General features: G+C 44.9%; 1 protein-coding gene and 1 long non-coding RNA gene across 2 annotated transcripts in view; one reads left to right on the forward strand and one right to left on the reverse strand.

Annotated features, from left to right (window-relative positions):
- KLHL29 (kelch like family member 29) overlaps window positions 1-5,094 on the forward strand; it is a 668,905-nt gene that overhangs the window by 149,128 nt on the left and 514,683 nt on the right. The window lies entirely within an intron of this gene.
- On the reverse strand, window positions 1,547-3,092 carry LOC109300199. The gene is made up of 2 exons (XR_002098159.1): window positions 2,302-3,092; window positions 1,547-2,052 (listed from the first exon to the last, which is right to left on the reverse strand). It is a non-coding gene; the product is annotated as an uncharacterized LOC109300199 (long non-coding RNA).

Consider the following 5,094-nt stretch of genomic DNA (forward strand, 5'->3'; position numbering starts at 1 on the left):
GAAATTAAAAAAAAAAAAAAAAGTATTCATTATTCTCATTTTAAAATATGACAGGTTCCTGGAAGCCTGAATGCAGCAAGGTACACCTCCTCAAATAGCCCATTAGCTTCTTGTTATCTTGTTGCAAACACCTAGCTTCAGTATTTCTGTACTTTATTTTAAAAGGCTTTTGCTGCGTGCAATTGAATATACTGTAATCTTCTTATCAAGTGCTAAAGCTCTTTAGTGTAGCCATTTTGAAACATACTTTGGTTTTTTAAATTTCAAATTCTTCTGTAGCTTGAAGGACTGTGGCTTTGGTTTAGGTAGTGGTTGGGAAACTACCTATTTTTAGGAATTTTTTTTTATTAAATGCTGTTCATCTACATTTATAGTGTCCCTGTGCATGACGTTGGTCATTCTGCTGGCACTGTTGCAGCTGTCACTGAGGGACAGTACTAGACAACTTCAGAGTACAAAGGTCACAGATACCATCTGGATAGTTTTAGGGGCTGCTGTTTCCTGTTTGGGATTTTCTGTTGTCCCTTTTTTTTTTTGTTCATTTTATTCCTGCCACTATCATTCTTTCTCCCAACTTCAGAACATCCAAAAGGACTCAGAAGATTGTACCTACAGGATGGTAAATCATACGTTATATAAATCAGCTGAAACCACCAGGACAGTCTAGCTTTGAGCATGGAACTGAGAGCTCCTGTAAGCAAATCACTGACAGATGTGGGGCTAGAAATGTGGCTTGAAGCAAAATTGCTTGACCTCTGTGCCTGTTTCCTGTCTGTAGAATGGGGTTGAGAATAACAAGGATTAATTGTTTAATATTTGTAAAGTGCACTACAAAAATTCTTATCATTATTTTAAAATATGAGGAAACTGAAGAACTATATGTAGGAAAATTTGGCAAGAGACATCAGCTGTCGAAACCAAAGCAAAGAAATGATGAAAGAAGATTTGACAAAATTCTGTCTACCGATCCTGCTGAATGAAATGCACCTGAGAATTCATCTCTAAAGAATTGGAAGAGGAAATCTTGGAACCACTGGGAATAAACAGCAGTAAATCATAGGATTTAGGAGATGTACCTGACTGGAAAAGAGATAAAGTTAGGTACCCGCTGCTAAGAAGGGCATCAAAGAAAAACAAGGAGACTTCTGAACAAGTGAATCTGCTGAGCCTGACCACAGTATTCATGCATGTAGTGGAGCCAGTATTTGAATGTTTGGAAGAAAGATGTTTAGTAATAGACAAACGTTATTCTGAAATATATGCCAGGTAGACCGTAAGCCCTGTTGGATGTCATTACTGACCTAGAAGATAAAGGGGTTCAGTGGCGATGTAGACTGTATTCAGTAAAGCAACTGATATAGCACCATATCAGAGTGAGTTTAGAAGCTGTGTTCTGGAGAGTGGTTCATTCACTTTTGATGGGCTGTAAATAATGTAAAGAAATGGATAAATAACAACCAAACTAAAACTATGCGTAGATCAAAAATTGGACAATAAATAGGGAATTTTAGATAAGTCTTCCAAATGAGAAGTAGACTCAAGTGAGTTACTACAACGGGTACTTTTTATTATTTATAGGCTTTATTCCCTATTGTGTTTATCATCATTGAACTGAATATTGCACATACGTGAATAATTTATCCTGGCAGTGTTCCTGTGAGGTAGACGAATATTATCATCTTCATTCTATAAACAGGAAACCTAATATGCAGGGAAGCAAACTGACTTGCCCAGGATGGTATAGGAATATTGACAGAAGGCCCTGATTATTCACAAGATCATCCTTTCTTTTGCATTTTGTTAGTGTGTTTTATGAAATAATTTAGAATTGAGTGTTATCTACTTTGCTGGGGATTAAAGGTGCCTGGCCTTCTTGACGCATACCGTGATTTCTCATTGGGGCTGCACCTGGAACTTCAGTAGGGTCCATCATTTGGTTTCAGACTCCAACTGGAGGTCAAGCTCTGTCCAGTTTTATCTTGTTCTAGCTGCTGGGACGGAGCAGCTTTTTCTCCTTTCTCACTCTGGTTATATTAAAAATCTTCCCAGTTGCTGTGAAGGTGACAGGAAAGAAGAAAGAACAGAAACAACAAAAGCTCAGAGACGTAAATACCTGGAAGGGAGTTAGTCAACCCTTTTGAAAGGCGATAGTAAGCTTTCAGACTGAATGGTTTGAAGCTGAGGAAAGAGTCACTTAGTCTAATTATTAGGGAAGAAGATCTCAACAAGAAAGACCGTTTGGTCACTGGAATGGATTAATGCAGAGTTTTTTCTGGAGACACAAACTTTCCAGCTATTCACCTGCAGTTTAGATAGATGGAGAACAGTCTTGCAAGATGAAATGCTTTTGTTCATCCACAGGGTGTTGGGATTCACAAGTTACCAGGTGAGGGTTGTGCAGCCGGTATCATGCAGAAAGTAAGACGTGATCAAAATGGTTTCTGTGCTCTCCAATCTTCACAATCTATGAATCAGTAAGGCTAAAGGAAATGATTGAGTCATTCTGCAAAATGCAAAGGGTCTGACTGAATGAACCAAAAGGCATACTGTTGGCCCAGCTTCCATCCAGAATCAGGAAAGAGGTTGATGGGGAGTGAAAAGAATTAGGAGTGTAGAAAAATCGGACTGAAAGGAGCCTCCTGAACCATCAAGTCCAGTCCCATATGTATTTTCAGGCAAACATTTATTCCAGGAATCCCCAAAATCCCCAACACTATAGTCTTTACATACAGCTATAAGGCACAATGCCTGAAACACCCTGCAGAATGTTATGGACTAAAAATGGGAGGTGAGGGCACTGCCAGTACTGGCAGAGAAATAATTAGTTTCTGTATGCTTACAGGATCCTTAAAGGAGGCTCCTTGTCATGCCCCAAACTATAGAGGCAATCTCTTCTCACCTCCCATGCACACACATACCCCACCACTATCCTTGCCATTGTGACCTAGAGGAAAAATTATTTTCTGCCCCCAAATTTGACTATCTGAAGCCAAGGAGCAAGGAACCTTCACGAACCTAAGTTTTCTGAGTACCATTGGGAACATCAGCACACTTGATTTTTCGTTCAAGGAAATGAAATACTGATGCACCTACTAAACCAGGCGCGGGCAAAATACAACCTGCAGCGGGTCCCTCGGTCCCACCTGCCCCAGGCACTGTCTGGCCATGGTGTGTCCTGCTGCCCCCTGGGCATGGAGCAGGGCTGGGGCGGCTCTGCAGCTGGACTGCCTTTCTAGGCAGACCAGGTGGTGGCAGCTTCTTCCATCTTCCACTGCTGCTGGTCTCATCCTCATGGTACTGGTGGGGACCCACGCCACAGCCCTGACCTGGCACGCCCCACACCTGCTCTGGACTCACCTGCTCATGCTAAAAGCAGCAGTGCTGGCTGCACAGAAACTGCTGCTCACCATGGGGGGAAGTGGCCCTTCCCCCTCACTGCTGCCCAGTGCTTCCTGCTACAGCCACCCAGAGCCCACGCTGGGTAGCAGCGCACAGGAGCCTCAGGGTAACCCAGCGCAGGCTCTGAGCAGCTGAAGCAGGGAGATCTGGGCAGCAGCAAGGGGGAGAAGCTGCTTTTCCCCCCTGCAGCAGTTTCTGTCTGGCCGGCACTGCTGCTGCTGCTGCTGCTGCTGCTGTTTAGCATAAGCAGGTGAGTCTGGAGCAGGTATGGGGCATGCCAGGTCAGGACCCCCCACCACACACATGCACCCACACACATCCATGCATACCTCACCCCTACACCCCCAGCCACCCTCCCCTTCCACACATCCATCCACACCCCACATCCCCACAAACATCCCCCCACAAATGCCCCCATACTTACCTACCCACATCCACACATGCTCCCACACCCCACATACACACACATTCACATACACACCCTCACATTCCCCCACAAACCCCATACCCACCTACCAATATGCCCTCACCCTTCACACCCCAGCAATATACAAGCGCAATAGTTTATTTTGAGGTATTATACAATCACCTCTATATACACGATACAAACACAAATCAGGACAAAAAATTTTTTTTAAATAAAATTAAAATATGTTATTGTGGATGTTTGATTTTTTTAGTATATATTTTGGCTTTTTTTCCAGTTCCATGATGGCAAGCCTCCTTCCTGAATGGAGTACTTCTGGGGGAAAGGGAGGGACCTTTGGTGGCAGAGGTCAGGGGTTAGAGGGTGGGACTTCTGATCCCAAGATGGTGGCCAGGGGGCAGGGCATCTGTCACAGGGCTACCCTCAACTGCTCACCAAAACTGTTTAAGTGGCCCTTCAGCCAAAATAATTGCCCACCCCGTGACAAAGGTCTGTACTTTGCTTTTAACCTAAGTATAAGTTGGGGTGTGGTGGGAGGAAAGGCAGGGGTGTAGCGCTCTATGTCAAAGAACAATTCACATCCTCAGTGAGCAGCACTGGGTCAGAGGAGGGGCAGACTGAAGTGCTCTAGGTCAGAATACAAGAGGATCGGGGGGAAAGGGACTAAACGGTGGGGGTCTATTACAGACCACCCAACCAGGGGGAAGAGCTAGACCGGGAATTCTCAGGTCAGCTTGGGAAGGCAGTTAAGTCAAAGGATGTGGTCGTCATGGGTGACTTAAACTATCTGGACATTTGCTGGGAAGAGCAGTCAACCAGGTCTGACCACTCACATAGATTCCTAGCAGTGTTACAGGACCTCCATCTAACCCAGGAGGTACACAGTCCTACCAGGGGAAATGCCTTGTTAGACCTGGTCCTGGCCACAAGCGACAACCTGGTGAGGGAACTGCAGATGCTCGATCACCTGGGCAATAGTGATCATCACCTATTGAAATTCACCATCCAGCACAGGGTGGCAAAGGCCTGCAGCAAGACAGCAGCCCTGGACTTCAAGAGGGTGGATTTCATTGAGCTAAGGAGACTAGTCGGGGAGGCACTGAGGTCCTGGAGGGGAGGGGAATTGGAGTCCAAGAAGAGTGATTGTTCCTGAAGGAGATGATCCTCCAAGCCCAAAGGGTAGTAATCCCAACATGGATCAAAGTGCAAGAGTGCTCAAAAGCCCCCATGACTCACCAAGAGCATTCAGAAAAGTCTCAAAGCTAAGA

Source organism: Gavialis gangeticus, unplaced genomic scaffold, assembly GCF_001723915.1.
Source record: "Gavialis gangeticus isolate Ggan-Ray unplaced genomic scaffold, GavGan_comp1, whole genome shotgun sequence".
Taxonomy (NCBI): Eukaryota; Metazoa; Chordata; order Crocodylia; family Gavialidae; genus Gavialis; species Gavialis gangeticus.